The following is an 18620-nucleotide window of genomic DNA, read 5'->3' on the forward strand; positions in this document are numbered from 1 at the left end:
GCTGCCACTACTCTGGCTCAGGCTACAGCTTCTCACTTGGGCCACGGCTACTTCCCATAGACTCTCATGTTATTCACTCATAACCCCAGTTCTTGAGAAGTGGAGGGAGGCACTGAGTCCCACACCAGCTAAGGCTGCACAGAAAGACATTGTTTCAACCTCCCTGCCTAAGACAACTACTTGAAATTTTGAAATACCTTAGTTTGCAGAAAAGCATGGAAACCAATGTACAACATCCTAATCTAAGTTCAAAACTTTAGTTACCAATTTTCCATATGTACTTCAATCCTTTCCTTAAAAACAAACAAACAAACAAACAAACAAACAAACAAACAACTCAGAAAATATTTAAGCCTGACCTCCCTCTGGGCCTTCTCCCTGCAGCAGTAAGCACTGTATTGAAGCTGGTGCCCACACTTTTATACACATATATTTAGATATACATGCATGCCCTTAAATACTATGTACTAATCCATTTGTTTTAAAGAATTATGAAAGCATATTGCTGATGCATACCTTTTATATGACCTATTCTTTACATCTGACATTGCTTTAGACACTTATCTGAGCCAGTACTTTATCAATGTAGCGCATTAATAGCCTCTCATTATGTAAAGTCGTATTCCACTTAGCCATGTCCTTGGGACAGCCAGTTTTTTAGTAATCATTGTTGCCACTGGGCTATACACACCAATGTGTGACATATTATGACATATACAACATCACCAATATGACTATTATAAAAAATACTGCTGTGAACATGTTTCCTGGTAGAAAATGATGTTTGTGCAGGGTGATCCTCAGAAGCATATACAAGTCATGCAGGGAGGAGGGGTCACATTTAATTTTACTAAGTATAGGCCACAGAGTTCATCGGAGTAGGTGCACTCCCACCACTATGGATACGGATGTACTCCTCCATACCTCTCCCTGTAGACTACTGCTGGGCTGGTGAGTATATCCACTTAGCTTGCATTCCTGCTAACAGGAGTGAGCTCTGTCTTATGACTCGGAGACAAATCACATGCTTACATTCTCAGCCTTCTTGTTCTTTGCCTCTTTCTTATTGACTTCATACATTTCCACCTGATTCTACACACTGCCAGTGTCTTCTCCCAGAAGTATGGGGTGTGTTACCCTTTTTTGTTTATGAAGTCCTTTGCTAAGCAATTTATTTATAGTGGCTGCCTAATTGCACATTATGAAGATTAAATAATTTACTTAACGTGCCGGCCATTATCAGACATTCAGGTTGTTTCTAATTTCCCATTTTCCTACAGCAGTGCATGAACACCTCTAAGCGTGAATCTTTGTCACTCCCTCTAATTACCTTTTCAAATTAGATTTGTAGGATGGGGATTCCCAGTCAGTGGGTACTGCCATCTTGGAGATTCCCGAGGACTGTCTCAGGACTGCCAGGACACTCTTCAGAGAAGCTGCCTGAACATGGCTTTGGTGATCTATGGGCATCTCTGCCCCCTCCCACATCACTAGTGTTCATTACATCATGGGTTTTAAGAATCTTTTTCAATTTGAATACAAAATGGTATCTCACTGTTACGTATCACCCTATGTTTACTGGATACTTTTCTTTCCCCTTTTGTATATTGTTTCCTATAATCCCCCTCCCCACCTCAGATAATATAAAACCATTTAAGTGTTCAAACACAAAAGCTAGATAACCTGGTTTTTTTTTATTTTTACTTAAAATTTTGTTTTAGATCTTTCAACAGAGATATATTTATGACTAATTGGGATGGGGAGGTCAGGGTCTCATGAAGTTTAGGCTGGCTTCTAACTTACTATATAGCCAAGGATAATCTTGACTCTGCATCCTCCTGTCTCCACCCATTGAGTGCTGGGTGTCCAGGTGTGCCATCACACCCAGCACATTCAGTGTGGCCTTTTATAAAGTTCAGTTTCTTCAGCAGTGTGTGCAAACTGAAAGCCCACCTTTGTCAGAAAATCCTCCTGATTTTCCCACAACCCAAATGTTTAAATCTTTACAATTATGTGATTATATAGCTAAATTTTGTTTTACAGACCACTGTTTCAAGAGAGGGAGGCCAGCTTGGTTTAAGCGGATTGCCCTTAGGGCTCAAATCTGGGGAAATATATATACATATATCTTCTGGTTGGCTGGCAAGGTGAGGTAACACATGCAGAAAGAGTGGTTCCCCCTCCTCCCTATGGCTGAGCAGGAACTTCTGAAGGCTGATCAGGAGCAGGAAAGTGGGGCAGGGAAGAAGGAAGAAGCAGCGGGATGGAAGGGCCCAGAATCTTAGGGCTCAGTTTGGCACCTTGCATGGGCCAAGTGCCTGGCCCTGATGAGAAGCGCAGCTGACCTCAGCAGGGGTGAGGTGGGAAGCAGGGGTGGGGGTGGGAGGAAGACAGTGCTGACCTCGCCACAGGACACAGCACAATGGGCAGCTGGCATGCTCTTCTCCTGCCAAAGGGAACTCACTCTGAGGAAGCTACACTGAGGGTTGGGTAGATGAGGCCCAGAGCCAGGACTTTCATGCCTGTTGGATGTAGAAGTCTGGCAAAAGCCCAGGCTTCTCTTCCCTGATCCTCTGAGGAGAGTGTTTCAGGTTGTGTGCTTTATCTGTTCAGGTTGTGATAGTAGAGTGAGGGGGGCCACATTTCATGGATGGTGTTCATCTTCCAGAAGAGAAGGCTGAACATCTAGAATGTGGAGTGGGCTCCCACCACTGCTGAACTCCATACATTAGTACTTTAGGCTTGAGGGCCCAACTGGTGTGCTGTCCCACATCCTCTTTCTCTCTATACCTGTGCTGTTTAGATGTGTGCACATGTATATGGGAATGCATGTGTGGAGGCCAGAGATCAACGTTGGGTCTTTTTCCTTCATCTCGCTCTACCTTAGTTTTTGAGATGGAGTCCCTCATTGACCCTGGAGCTTATTGATTGGCTAGAGGGGTTGGACAGCAAGACCAGGGATCTTTTTGTCACTTCTCAGTGCTGGGGCCACAAGCATGTGCTACCATGCCTGGCTTTTCCATGGGTACTGGAGATCTGAATAAGACCCCGTTTGTAAAGCAAGGACAATGTCTATGGAGCCGTCTCTGCAGTCCCACCCATGAGAATGGTTTGTGGGGCTGGAGAGATGACTCTATAGTTAAGAGCACTTGTCGCTCTTGCAGAGAACCTGGGTCCAGTTCCTAGCACCCACATGGTGGTTCATAATCATCTCTAACTCCAGTTCCAGGGAATCTGATCTGACATTATCTGCTGACCTTTGTGGGCACCAGGTATACACATAATATATATACATACATGGATGCAAATACATGCAAATAAAATAAATACATGAAAAAATTTATTTTTTTTAAAAAAGAACTACTATGTCATCATACAAAAGTAGGCCACAGGTCAGACCCAGTTATAGCTTGCCAACTGCTGCCCACCTAATACCCAGGATGCTATTTAATATGGATCATGTTAGGCTCTCCTGGGCTCCCCAGCACACCAGTGGTGTTATCATGGCCCCTAGGTCTTCACGTGTCAGAAGTTCTGAGCACCTCTACATATCTCCCAGCACGTGTCTTACTTGGTGCTAAGTTCAATCAAGGTCAAGACAGATGCAGATACAATACAGGGTGATGCCTCCCTCTGTTGCCTCTGAGGACCAACCCTGACATGTTGCCACAGCCCAAAGTGTGAAGTCTTATATAGGGTTCCCATATTCCTTACAGTAGCAGTATCCGTGAAGCAGAGGAAACCTGGGAGAAGAACAGCTTTGGGGAGAAGATGAGGAGCTCTGTTTGGGGCAGTCTAAGATGGAGGTGCCAAGGGCATAGAGGTGAACATCTTTAATTCCAGCACTTGGGAGGCAGAAGCAGGTGGAGGCCAGCCTGGTATAAATAGTGAGTTCCAGGAGAGTCAGGGCTACATAGAGGGATTCTGTCTCAAAACAAAAAATAACAGAGGTCCTTGCCAGACACACATGAATGAACACACTCTGCAGAAAGCCCCGTGGTGGGCCTACGGGAGTATAACCTGAGAACCAAGTGAGAAACAGTATGACGCAGATGGGCCTCAGGCGCTAGCACAGTCCTCAGGGGTCCTGAACCATGCTTTGCTTTTCATGAACAAAGTGAATATACTCTTTATAATTCTATATGGATTAATGCATATACATTTTCTTTGTGACTATCCTTATTATCATAAAACTGCATATTTGAAAGGAAACTTGCCATTCTATGTAGCTGCAAGCCCTGAGCCAAGGGAAGCAGTGTTCTTCCTCCTGGTGAGTGGCCAGGCTGCTGACATGGACATAGTCCAGCAGTTCTCTCCTGAAGGCTGTCATGGGAGGAGTGGCATGAGCAGGAGGTGTGATATTTGAGGGGAAGTGCCTGGTCCCTGTGGCCAGGCTTTCTTGGGGGATACCGTCTAATTCCTGGGGAGCTTGAGGCCTTTCTCTTCCTACCATGTAACAGCTCACCAGAACCTTTGTGTCTCTGCTAGAATGCAAAGCTCCAAGAGAAAAAAAACTAGATTTCTTTTTCAACAGCTCTATCATAGAACTAAAAAAGTTATATATCAGAAAAGGTGCTTGGTAAATATTTGTTTCTGGCATGAATAGTTCCTAAATGCCAATTGCCCCTAGAGTAGCTCAGTCTCCTGAGAGGAAGCCAGACTGAAGAGCTGGGCAGGACAATGACAGCACTCCTCACCAAAAGAACTGCTGTGTGTGTGTGTGTGTGTGTGTGTGCGCGCGCGCGCGCACACACACACACACACACACACACACACGCAGGTATATATATATATAGACTGATGTATTTATAGGAGATACCAGAGCAAGGACTAGACCATCTCCATGTCTCCTCTAGATCTCCCTGTTCCGGCAGACCTGGCCAGGACAACTTCACTGTAGCTCTTCAATGACCCAACCCTCTCCCTCCTGAGATAAGGAGGGGCCACTGGCCAGGACCTAGCCTGAGTCCTTACTCAGGAGGAAGGAGCGGAGATTTTGGAATCAATTGTTGCTGCTCAGTAGCTATGGGGCAAGCTGGGTTGGATTTGATATTGATGTCATGGGCGTGTGTACCTAGGTCTTGGCTTCATCACCTGTAAACAAGGACAGTCATCTCTCACTTGTCTTTGTTGTTTGTAAACAGATACATACAGCACTCAGCAGAGCTCATCACATGACACCTGCTCAGCTGGCACTCTTCATCTGCTGCTGGATGGTCCTGTTTCATGCCCAGGATCCGATTCCTACTCCTCTTTGGTCTGGTCTAACTTGCTGCAGCTATTAGAGAACTTGGAAGAAATCCCCCAGTATACAGTCACAGGACAAAATCATGCCACCCTCTGGAACCTTTCCTTGCCATGGATGGAGCAGGTAACATTTCACACTGCTCTAGCCAGGGCTCAGATTAGGGTTTGTCTGAAGCATGCTGACAGGCACTAAGCATCGCTATGGAAACCATTTTGTTATTCTCTGCTGTGTCATTTGTTTGCTGGCCCAGTTGCTGCTGTGGTGCAGGGGGAAGGGCTGTGGATGCGGCATGCATATTAGACTCTGAGGACCTGTCTTCTACAGGATGGCATGACCTGGGGTGACTCCTGCTTCTCCAGCTCCAAGAAGCAGGCCACTAGGACCCCGACAATGTCCTGACAACCTTCTTAGTTGTTCACCAGAGGCTAGGTGTTCACCCCAGAACAGCTCTCCAGGGAGAGCTTCTGATGCATTCCAGAAAGGCAGCCACTGTGGTAGGAGAAATGCTAGCTAAACTGTCTTTAGTATCTCAGGGCACAAAAGTGGCACTGTGATATTGCCTTGTATGGAGCAGTGGTGAGGGGCATGAGCCCTGTGTACTCAGCCTTCACTGCCCCAGCTCCATGGACTCTAAGCACAGGACCAGATGCTTCCTAGATTCTTCTGAGGGGGAGCAAGCATCCAGCCATTTGTTCATACACAGATGTTTACTGAGTACCCTGCCTTCTGGTGCCAACTCTCTGAAGTCAGGGGCTCCATTGCTTCTTATGCTAGGATCCCAGACAAGTTGTTTAATCTCTCTCAAGATCAAATTTCTCGTTTTCAAAATGAGAATAATTTTACTACTTTACAGACTTTTCCTAATGACCCAACAGTTAAATGAGAACACTTATGGAGAAGTAGTTACTGAGCAGAGACTGCCAATGCAAATGGGTTTTATTCGTACTAGGATTAGTTATAGTAAAATGTGACTCTGAAGTTCATAGCACTAAGTTTAGTCCCCACGTATCTCTCTGGATCGTCCTATTTCCCAGAGTCAAACCTGGAGGGTTTGAGGAACTACCAGTCCACTCCTTCATCTACTGGACACGACACTCTTTGTCAGATTATTTTTGAAGACTAAGAATATTGCTTAACTTATTGACTTCTAAATAAAATTCTTTTCTATTTTCTTCAATGTTCATATGTTACTTTTATAAAAACACATTTTTAAAAGTGTGTTTAAATACTGTCTGAGGCATATATCTCTGAAAAACTCCTTTCTCTAAAAAAATTAATTAGTTAAGAGTGTGGTTGTGGGGGGGCGTGCATGCATGTGCAAACACATGCACACATATATGTGCTCATGTTTGCATGCATGTACCACGGTGTGCTTGTGGAGGTCACAGAACAACTTTTGGGAGTTGGTTATTTCCTCCACTTTTTGTGGGTTCTGCAATTGAACTCAGGCCCCTAGGCTTGAGGGCCAGTGTCTTTACTCACTGAACCACCTCCCCAGACTCCTTCTTTTTCTTTACTTAATGATTTAAAATCAATTCCAATGACACACCATGGAGTCAGGTGAATGCAGACACCCACCACTGTCACAGCAGTATGGTGCTATGAGACCCGAAGGCTGATCTCTGATTCGAGGCTTGTTTTATACTCACTTGGTATGTGAGCCTACATGAGTAGTGGCCTCACTCAGGGTCTCTGTTTCAGCATCTGAAGAATCAGCCTCAGTGGCCCCCAAGTACCTCTCTAGCTCTGACAGGATGTGCCTCCTGAAAACGGAGTACTCTTAATATACCAGGCTGTGTAGCCTCAACCCAATTGCACCTGCAGCCTTGTTGACTTGGAGTGGTTCACGAAGAAATGCCTCCTCTCCTATCACTCAGAGTATCAGACCCACCCAGGCACCATCAGTCCCAGCGCAAACCTGAAGCAGGAAGATAGCAAGTAAGCACGTTTAGGAGAATGACTGACAGCTGGAAGTGATGGCATCATGATCAAACACGAAATGTTCTGAGACTAAGCTTTCTTAGTCTTTATCTCACTGGGATCATATGTAAAGAACTACAAATGCTAAAGCCTTCAGTCATGGGGAAGAGCAACAGGGTTGCGATCAGAAGGTAAGAAGAAGGCCCTTTCCAGACTCCCTACGGTGTGGGCTCAGATGGGAAGAGCCCTGTGATGGAGATGCAGTGTCTTGATCCATTGAATGGGCCGTTCTCACTGTTGACAGTTCCAGTGCCCTATTCACTTCAGGACAACCAATGGAAATCTTTTGTAGATTACAAAGTTAGATGTTAGGTGTGCTCAACTATGTTCATAGCAGCATTGTTTGTCATAGCCAGAACCTAGAAACAACCTAAATGTCTCTCGATCGAAGAATGGATACGGAAAATGTGGTACATTTACACAATGGAGTACTACACAGCAGAAAAAAATAACAACAGCTTGAATTTTGCAGGGTAATGGATGGAGCTAGAAAACATCATTTTGAGTGAGGTAACCCAGACACAGAAAGAAATTATCACATGTACACACTCATAAGTGGTTTTTAAACATAAAGCAAAGAAAACCAGCCTACAAATCACAATCCCAGACAATGCAGACAACAATGGGGACACTAAGAGAGACATAAATAGTTCTAATTGACATGGGAAGCAGAAAAAGACAAGATCTCCTGAGTAAATTGGGAGCATGGGGACCTTGAGAGAGGGTTGAAGGGGAGGGGAGCAGAGAAAAATGTAGAGCTCAATAAAAGTCAACAAAATTTTTAAAAAAATTAGATGTTAGGGACTATGAATACCTATTGCTCCCAAAGGAAGAAGAAGCTATGGTCTTCCAGACCATAGCTGAAGTCCTAGGCCGTGCGGCATCTGATATGGGACCCAGATGGGCACACAGTTTACAGTGCAGGCTAAGTTACAGGACAGACTCCACCTGGTATGGCTCCAGCCCTGCAGAGATCATGCAGCGTCAAAGTTGCAAACACCAGACAGGAGTGTACAGCCACCAATGTGGATGGCTGCTCACCACGAGTGCAGCCAGCTCGGCAATGACATCCACTGATGTCAACTCCAGATAAAGTGCCTTGGATGTGCAAGCACGGCAGAGGAAGGTGTGAAGATGAATGAGCCTCCATTTTTAAGGAAAATAACTAGCATTTAATAATACCCCACACTAATATCTAGGCTTCTGTCTGACCCACTTTTGTTCTGCCATTTCACTACCCCAAGAACCTGGGGTGAGGATGTTCAGGACCCCCATTTTACCCCTGAAGAAGAAGGTGGGGTAAAATGAAGTTTAGCGGAGGCCTAGGTTCACCTCAAAACCAGCAGTAAAATCAGGAAATAATCCAGATCAGCCTGCTTGGATCCTGAGTTCTTCCCTGTGTCTCATGGCTTCTAGATCCCGGCCTGACCTTGAGCAAGCATATTCCTCTCGCTATCCCCATAGAGGAAGAGTAGTGGTTCCATGAGTCTAGTAAGCACAGGAGTAATGGCACATGACAGTGAGCCAAGACAGAAGGGAGGAACACCCACTCAAAGGACAGCGTGATGTGTCAGCAGCTCAGGAAGGGAACTCAGTCACATAATCTGAGTGCAGCTGAAATACATACGGTCGGGATTTGCCAGGCAGAGGTTAAGTGGAAGGTTTGGGGTGGGGGCAGAACTGACCCTGCCTTATCCACTAGTGTCTGCTCCACCACCTGGCCTAACTATCAGCTTCATGCACATACTGCATGACTCCCCACTCGCCAGCCTTTGTGCTGTGTCCTTTGTCCAACTCCCTTCATTTTCCTCTAGGAGGTCTCTTCTGACCTGGCAGCTTTGTACCCGTTCCCTAGACTGGAGCAGACAGGCAGACTTGAAGAACTACTTACAAGCTGTCATCCCAAGGCCCCACAACAGTGCTACACCATATTCCTTTAAGAACCTGGTCCTCGGCGAATAGTGCCCTGTCTCCACAACCTGCTCTCTCTGGAACAGAGAAGGAACAGTGACCCTTTCCCATGTGAATCACTCACAGCAGCAGATGCCATAAGGTTGCCTAGAGAGTCTGGAAATGCCATGTTACCATGGTAACAGACCAAGGTTGGGGATGCTTTATCCCTGATGAGCGCTCTGGCAGTACCATGCCATGCTGCTGGTGAAATCTTCCTCCATGAATAAGAACAAAACAAATCTACTCACGGATAAGGTTCAGCTCCTGCACACACTCTGGGAGCTACTCACCCAATCTCCTGGCTGACTAACAGGACCAGGCCCTGGCTGGCTGTGCTTTGGCTCATGCGGTCTAATACAGTTTTAACTGGCTCAGCCAACAAAGCCGGCCCTCCCCCACTCCAGCCCCCAAATTACCACTTCTCTTATTTGATGCCGCCAACTGGGGATCTGCTGGTGTGGACCCTGGCAATTAGCACAGCACCCGCATTTGTTGGGAAATTAAGAGCCACTGATTAGCCTAATTCTACGCCATTTATAGGCAGTGAGTGTCAGGCTGAGATTGGCTTTTCCAAATGGTGGCCCAGAGGGTAGCATGTTCATGGCATGAGTTTGAAATAAAAGCCCAGGCCTGAGGAGCCAGGCCTCACATCCTGTCAGTCACTGTCTTTTTTAGCCCAAGCTACTAAGAATGGAAGATCAGAAGGTGTTTCTAGACTGATGCCATACTTACTCCCAAATCATCCTGATGCAGAAAGAGAGCCCATTTCCCCATGATACCCTCCAGGCTGAGCCTTGCTTGGAGCAGCTCTAGGACCAGTATGACCTGAACTAGCTCAGACTAGGTGATCAGAACTCTGACTCTGTTTACACTCCCTTGACTTCTACCACCTAAGGTAGCCCAAGTTGCTGTGTAGCTGGAGCCTCTTGTAAATGGGCCATACCTGAGTGATCTTCCTGACCCTCATCTAGTAACACATCCCCACCTTCTTTGGCCAGTTGGTCAGAGGACAAGCCCATTTGTTTGTACGTAACATGCTGAGGCCATATCCTTGTGCAGCTGGCTGAGCTAGGGCTGCCCCACAGACACTGGAGAAACTTTCCAAACCCTTCAAGGCTTAGATTCTGAGATGTGGACATATGGCCCTTTTTAACTTCCCTGACTTAAACTCTAGCTTCAGAGATAAGCCAGGTCTTTCAAGTAATGAATAAAACATCATTTGCACCTTATCTGAGCCATCCATGACAACCACCCAAATAAGTAGTCTAGGAGACCAACAGATATCTCCAATGGATGAAGAAAAACTGGTGTGATAGGAACCAGGACATTCCAAACCTGGAGAACACTGTGAGTAGAGATTAGGGGGCTAGGGCTCTAGAGCTTGCCAAGGTAACAAAGGTAGTTACATTTGGTGGGAGAAATCGAAGTGTAAAAAGTAGCAGAAATTTGGCTGATAGGTAGGGGGCAGATCACTGCAAATGACTTAGGAGATCTAGTCTTCAAAGGCCTGACTATAGATTTAGGAGTGTATCAGACAGCTAATTGGAAGCTGCTAAGGCATCAGGTAAGGAGAATCATCAGCATTTCATCATTGTTGCCATGGAAACATATAAAGCACCTATGCAATCTTATGCCTTGGACACTTTGGGCTTAATGTAGTTGAATGACAAACTGGAAATCAGTTTGGAGGCCAATGTAAAGTCCAGGATAAATGAAGCTGAGCTACCTCAAGGACAGTGGGACACAGAAGAAGGATGGAGGGACAGACCCTTATAGAGGCAGGGCCAAGAGGATTTGCATTGATGGTGCTAGGAAGGGACTTTGGCAGCTGCGGAAGCTTGAATGATAGTCCCATGGGCTCAGAGGTTTGAATACTTGGTTCCTAGGTGGTGGAGCCGTTTATGGAGGATTAGGAAGCGTGGCCTTGCTGGAGGACGTGTGTCACTGGGTGCCAGGCTCTGAGGTTTCAAAAGATTCATGGCATTTCCAGTGCTCTCTCTCTCTCTGCCCTCTGCTTGTGGATCAAGATGTGAGCACTCAGCCATCATGGACTCTAACCCTGTGAGATTGCAAGCCCAATTAAATGCTTTCTTTTACGAGTTGTCTTGGTCATGGTGTTTTGCCGTAGCATTAGAAAAGCAACTAAATTTAGAAGCCTTAGACAGGAGACTGCAAAGATGGAAGTCACAGGTAGGTGTAGGACATCAGATTCCTGGACTCTTAGGCTAAGCCAATAAATCTAGACTCACGATTCCCAACAGAATCAAAACATCCTTTTGTTATTCCAAGCTCAGGGAAACATCTGCTAAGGAACAGCCTATGGCCCAAGGGCAGACACCTTAGGAAGATTTACTCCCCAACAGGCAATCTGGGTCCTACCAACCTAGAACCTACTGTTTGGGGTGGAGGTGAGAATCCAGAGAAGGGACCCCAGTGCCATGCTAGTGAAGATCTCTCTGTCATAAGATGTGCTGGAGTATGGTTTCCAGGTGAGAAATAAGCCCCAGTTCTAACCTGCCTTTTTTGCTCCTTTATCCTGCCAGGTATCTTTTGGGTGGGTTCTCAGTCTATAGGAACTCAGGAATATAAGGGCTGCCTGTTCTGAGACCAAATCCCCCCTGTGCCTCCCACATCTCTCTGTCCTAATATAAGGACTTCTCATCTTGTTCTCCCCTTGGCGTACATAGATAGCATCATGTCTTGTCCTTCAGTCTGAATACACTCACCCATCTCTCCCATGCCATTCTGAATCCTCAGAAGGCCACCAAGGCTCAGCTCAAGTCCTGTTTTCTCTATAAAGTCTGCAACGGTTGCCATGGATAAGCTTCAGGGCAGTAAAGGGACTTAGTTAGAGCTCACCCTCTGGCCCAACCCTGAAGCTGTGCGAAAGAGGCAAAACCTGGGACAAGACCCAGACGGTCCTCTCTTCAGTCAGGTTCACAGCCTTTCCCAGACAAGCCTCCCAGGAACTCTATAGCTCTGCTCTCTCACCTGTCCATGTCACAGGCTGTCAGTGTGTGAGGATAATGGCTATTGTCGTTCTGTATCCTGCACAGAGCCTTGCACAGAGCAGTGGACTGCAGGTGGCCGAGAAAATAGAAACCTTAACAATCAAAGGCTCAGGAAGACAACAGGTGAAGGGGAAAAAGCCTCCTCCTTCCAACAATCCTTCACTGTTCTGGGATGCAGGCCAAGCTCAGCCACTGCACTGGGGGAGGGGCAGAAAAGGAGCATCCGAAGGAAACATCTCCATCTGAAAGACATTTCTACACTCAGTGTCAGTGTTCTGGTCCAGAGCCTCCTGGGAGAGCAGTTTCCAGAGCTGGCAGCAGGAGTCAAGCTGAGGTCAGCCTCCAAGCTGAGGATGTATTGCTGATGGGGATGGCAAGCTGAAACTTCTTTTCCCTTAATGGAATTCTCAGACTTTGAGAGTAAAATAACCATTCAAGATGGTAAAATCTAACTCCAGAATGTTTCCAATGTGGACATTGCATCAAAATCTTGGTAGAAAGAGACACTTACTTGACCAAAGTCACAGCCACGCTTTGGGTCTCTTGATCATATTACGGGGTCACTTTTCTCATTAGAGTTCTACTTGGAAAGCATGTGGAAAGGTTACCAATATTTTTTACCTTTTTAAATCAAAATTCAATTACTGATATCCTGGCGATACAAGTATTGCATTAAGCCTCTTCCTTGAAATTATACAGCTTAGAAAAAGCAGAAGTCAGGCGGGACTGGAGTAGAATTCAGGGGACAGAGTGCCTGCCTATACCACGCGTGATCCCAAGCACTGTGCAAACAAGTTGTGGTGACCTACAACTCTAGAGGAAGAAACGGGGATCAGAATTTCAAAGTCATCCTTGACTATGAGTGAGTTCAAGGGCAGCTGGACTACATAAGACCCTGTCCAAAAAAAGGGTGTGTGTGTGCCTTTCATCTCTTCGCACTTATTTATTTTGTTCCACACACCACAGGCTCAGAACAGAGGAAGAAAGACAAGGCAGACAAATAGACATTGAGAGGTTCCTTGAGGAACTTCCTGAATGAGGACCTCTTATGCCTTGGCTTTATGTTAGATGATGGGGTTACAAAAACAGAGCAAGATCTAGGAATGGAGAGACAAGAGGTAATCTCCAAAAAGCTCCTCAACAAACAATTCTAAAGGCTGAAAGAGAGATGCTGAGGAGGGCAGGCAAGGAGACGCTGCAGCAAGACAGGCAGGCAGATTCCCCCAGTGAGGCACAGCACAATGCCAGCACACAGAGGGCACTTGGTGTAAGCAGCTCAGTCAATGCATGAATGAATGCAGTGAGAGGCCCGGGGAACATGACAGCACCTGTGCCTGCAGAGACAGAGCCTGAGAACAGCGCTATTCTGGCTCCCCTCCGTCTGCACAGGGGCAGAAGGCAGCTGGTAGGTCCAGAAATGCTGACAGAGAAGGACAAAGTTCCTAGCCCCAATCCATTTCTCCATAGCAACAAGCTGATGGAATAGTGCACAGGATACTGAAGGGCAGGTTTTAAAATCATGATACAAAACACTATGGATAGAAAACCTTGCCTGCAACACAACAACCCCCTGCCTCCCAGTCCTGATACCTGTCCGTCCCTTCAGGCCTGTCTGTTCCCTGTGGCTTCAGGCCTGCCCGTCGCCTGTGCAGCCCGAGTGCCCGTTCCTTACTACCTTATACTCTTCTTGGGCTGTAGGGTACATTCTTTCTTTGTAGTCAATGCTTCAGGCATTGTGTTGCACAACAAGGGATGGCAGAGCCTGCAGCAGACTGCCATAGCTGGGTCCTTACAGTGCCTGGGCCGTCCCCAGCTGTGTATACACAGTGCAGTAGTCTGCATTACTGGTGTCTGTGGCACAGGGGTCAAGGGAAAAGAATAGACAGCACATAGCTCCTGTCTCCTAATGTCTAAGTCGTGACTCAGGCACTGAGGCTAAGCAGTATTTGTCTTTGTCTATCTTAATTAATGACTTAATCGAACCTTCTCCTGTAAACACAAAGCCTTCTGTTTACATTTCAAATAGAAAACTTACCTGTCTAGTTTTTATTATTATTCTGCCCCTAGCAGAGAATCTGAGGTAGGATAATGCCTCAATAAATGCTTTCAGAATTAGGTCAAGAGTACTGGAAAACATTTACATTTGATGGCTAGAGAACAGCATCTTCCAATGCAAAGCAGTTATCCCAGCCCACCTGCCTACCTGAGTCCCAGGGCTCTGAGGGGGCACCTCCTCTGCTGGATGCCTTCACGGCCCTGCCAACACCAGTATGATTTCTATGCTTGATAGATTGGTTTGTATCAGTCACAAGGGTGCACCAAGTGATCTGGGCTAGGGGCCCCAAGTTCAAGCCCACACTTTCCACTTACCATCTGTGAGTTTAGACAAATCATCTCTTTGAACCTTAATATCCTTTCCAGAAAAGGGAAAAGCCCATTTCCATGCCTCCATTCTGCCTCCTCAGGAAGTTGATATGAGGAGCAGAAATGGTGACAAAGAGAGCCCTGGAAGCTCTCTAAGATACCCACACAAAGCAGGGTCTTGTTTCAGGTCTTGAGGCTCTAAGCTTGCAAAGTGGCATTTGCCCAGATCATGCAGGAAGTAGGGATGGAGGGTTACAATCTAATGCTGCCCTACAGATCCCAGCAAGGTATTCTTCAATTTCAGCAAAAGCAATCTCACATACCATTAAAACAAAAAGATTTTGGGGATGTGAGAGAGCTCAGAGCTAAGATTCAGCAGCTAAGAGAACTGTCTGCTCTTGCAGAGGCCCTGGGTTTGGTTCTTAGCACCCACAAGACAGCTTACAAATGCCTGTAAACTTCAGTTCTAGTTACAATGCCCTCTTCTGGTTTCTGTGGGCACTGCATGTACATGGTACACTTGTATGCATGCAGAACTAATAAAATCAAGAAGATTCTGGAGTAGCTTGTGGCATGTAAATCTGAGATGGAAGGAGGTCCAGCTGTCCTTGTAGTCAGGTGACACTCAGGACATCTGAGGCAGGAAGTGAACTACCACTTACCCAAAGCACTCTTCAGTCCCTCAGTCACTGATAACTGGCACATCCCAGGGAGGCCACCCTAGCAGCTGACATAATCTCAGTATGACACTCACTGCTCATGTCATCTGGCCTAATTAAGGCAACACTGCAGGTGCTTGAGAAACGCCAACAACTTGGATGGAACATGGGGTGGAGGACTGGGATGGCTTGGAGCATAGACCTCAGTGGAGAGCACAGTGGTCAGTTAGAGCTGGCCGTAGAGTGGAAAGCCAGCAGAAACAGTCCCAAAGAAGATGGCAGGGACCCACAGGTCCCATACTCAGATGCTAACAGCTTCTGAGTTCATGTGCTAGAGGTGACATTGAATGGTGGTGCTTCTTTAGATTTCAAGCAAGGACTTCAAAGAAGAGAAAGTGGGTGGAAGGTGGCGGAATGTCTTCATTAAGAGCCTTCACCTTAGCAGGGTGATGGTGATGCACGCCTTTAATCCCAGCACTCGGGAGGCAGAGGCAAGTGAATCTTGGTCAACCTAGTCTACAAAAGTTAGTTCCTGGACAGGCTCCAAAGCTACAGAGAAACCCTCTTTTGAAAAACCAAAATAAATAAATAAAAATAAAAATAGAGAAAAGAAAAGAAAAAAAGAGCCCCCACCTTTACATGTTGTAACGCTTACTCCTGTGTCAACATGGCAAGCTAGTAGAGACCACTATTTGGACAGACGCTAGGGTGTATGTGTAGTAAGGGCATCTTTTAGATGTAGTTAATTAACATTTAAAATGTTTGACTTTAAGTGGATTGCCCTTCCTCATGTGGTGGACCATACTCAGCTGGCTGAAGCTTGCAGATCAAAGATTGAGGCTTCTATAGAAGACAGAATTCTGTCTCTGGAGTGCCGCCAAGTCTCCAGCCTTCTGACTCCACTCTGCGGCTTGCTGCAGCTTTTGGATTTGCAATCCTCTCCTGAATTCCTCCAGGCTTATTTGTGTCTCTCTCTAGCCCCCTGTCCTCCTGCACAGATAGAGGAGACAGAGATATGACCAGATGCTCTAATGGGCCCCATGCAGAGTCTCACCTAGCTGTCCTGCTTTGATGTTCCATATGACCTGGGGAAGCAGGTTTTGCTATTCTGGTATTTGTTTGCAGTGGGCCTGGGTAGTTCTTATTCAAGCAGGACAACTCATGTTCTCAAACACACCATGGGACCCCCTTGGGATCTGTCCCAGAGAGAGAGTTCTGGTCTTCCTAAGTTCTTCACGGTTTTGTCATATCTAAACCTGACCATTTAGTATCCAGGGAAGCAGGTTCTTGAGGAAACTGGTGCTTGGGCAGAAAATGAGTAGTAGCCTGGCTTCAGGATGCTCCAGAGATCCATTGCTGAGAGGTAGGGAGAGTGTGCAGGCTGAAATAATGAGCCATGGGCAGTGCTGGGGAGACTGAGCAAGAGGCCTTAGTTCTGCTTCCTCCAGCTCTAGTTCCCTCTCTAGAGCTCTGTGTCTAGGTTCCTGGAGATCCTCCATGGAGGGTCCTTACAGACCCTGTCCTTTAACCCTCTCAACACCATACGACCCACCCTGCTTAGTGGAGCTGAGAATGGAGGCATTTTCAGGAAGTTCCTAAATGCTGGGGGTAGTGGAAAGGAATAGCCACAATAATGTAAACACCCACCAGCAAGCAGGCTATCAAAGAAGTCTCACCTCTTCCTAAGGGCAGACACACAGAGATGACAGCCTTTGAGCAGCCTCTCCTGTGTGAACTCACAACAGTTTCCTATTGGTCACTTTTAAACTGGCTTCAAGGGGATGAGTTATCAGAACAGTGCTGCCCAACACATAAAGGCACCTGGAGTCATGGAGAGTCACTAGGCGGCCTGAAAGAAACCAGCCCCTGGTGCAAAAAGGACCACTGTCATGGTGACCTGCTTGAGAAAACTGTCTTGTAGAAAATCCTGTTCCACTAACAGGCCAGAGATGAGAAATCCACAGTCAATCTGCTTCCTGCTGGCCTGTCAGTCCCGAAGTATAGTTTGAGTCATGCTCCCCCTTCAGGGGCTGGGACATGGTGATAGTCAAGGGGCTTGACTGTCACATGAAATCTCCATCCTCTCGAGAGATGTAAACTTATATGTTATACAAAAGGAGTTCTGCCAGGACCAGAGCAGCCTGCCAGGGAGGCATGTTCTCTGTGTCTGCGGCAGATCAGGGCCTCCTTCATCACAGCCGGTGTTTCTGTGGCTAAGAGACCACTGCATGTTTGCAAACCTCTGCGGCCTGAGATCAGCAGCTAGAGCTCCATGAGAGGAATAGGTGGGAATAATCAGTAACATCTACCATAGAACAAGCAGTGTTCCGGTCACCTCTCTAACATACTAATCTCCACCACAACCTAGAAGTAGGACCTATCATTAAACCCATTTTGCAGGAAAGAAAACCAGGATGGAAACCAAATCACTAGCCCACTGTTCCACAGGCAGTCAGTGGGTACAGCTGGCATTAAGGCCTGGACAGGATGCCACCACAGTACCCAATTCAAACAGCAGTGCTGCAAGGTATGCATCATCCTCTTGTTTTCCAGGCTGAGGCTGGGCTGGGGCTACGCTGTGGTGCTGTGGTGGTAGAGTGTTCCTGATCATGAATGAAGGCCTGTGTTTGATCCTGAGAACTAAAAAGACAAACGCAGCAAAGGAAAACCTTGATGGGAGGTTTGGAGTGGTAGGTGCACACCACTAATCTCAGCATTTGGGTGGCTGGGGCAAGGGCATTAGGAGTTTGAGGTCCACTTGGGTTACATGGAGACCAAACAAACCAACCAACCAAACAAGCAAAGAGTTGATATTTGAACACCCAATAAGATCACACAGCCACCCAAATGGCTTTCAACCTAAAGGCTGCATCTTTCTCAAGCTCTCGATGGAGAGGAGTCTGTGGCAGCAATTGCAGGCTGACCTCAGGAGGCCAGCTGACTTTATGTGTCCTTGATAGAGGGACACAGACCCAGCAGTCAATCACCAATGGAAAGGAGACTCTTCAGCCGTCTTTGGATGCATGAAGTTCCTACATTTTTTCCTAAGAAGGACAAAGACCTGGGCACAGGAGAGACAGCCTCTTGTGATCAGGCACATATGTCCTTATTGCTGCATGCACACTGGTTACAGTGTTTACTGTCCTTTTTGTACTCGGGCTATTGTATATGTGGTCTCACTCAGGAATTTACTTGTAACTAAGACCTAAATACAGGAAGCTGTGTCTCCCAGTAGGGCAAAGATTAAAAAAAAAAAACAAAACTCTGACCTTTATCTACTTCCTGTGGAGAGTTAGATAAATTTCTTAATTTCTAAGAGTTTCAATTCGCTTATCAATTAAACAAGAATGAAACAAAGAGATCATTCCTCCTGAGGTGATAATAAGGGAAAGCAACAACAACAAC

General features: G+C 46.4%; 1 protein-coding gene across 3 annotated transcripts in view; it reads right to left on the reverse strand.

The window, feature by feature from the left end:
- Sergef (secretion regulating guanine nucleotide exchange factor) overlaps positions 1-18620 on the reverse strand; it is a 220660-nt gene that overhangs the window by 3559 nt on the left and 198481 nt on the right. The gene's annotated exons all lie outside the window — the stretch shown is intronic.

This window comes from Arvicola amphibius, chromosome 12 (assembly GCF_903992535.2).
Source record: "Arvicola amphibius chromosome 12, mArvAmp1.2, whole genome shotgun sequence".
Lineage (NCBI taxonomy): Eukaryota > Metazoa > Chordata > Mammalia > Rodentia > Cricetidae > Arvicola > Arvicola amphibius.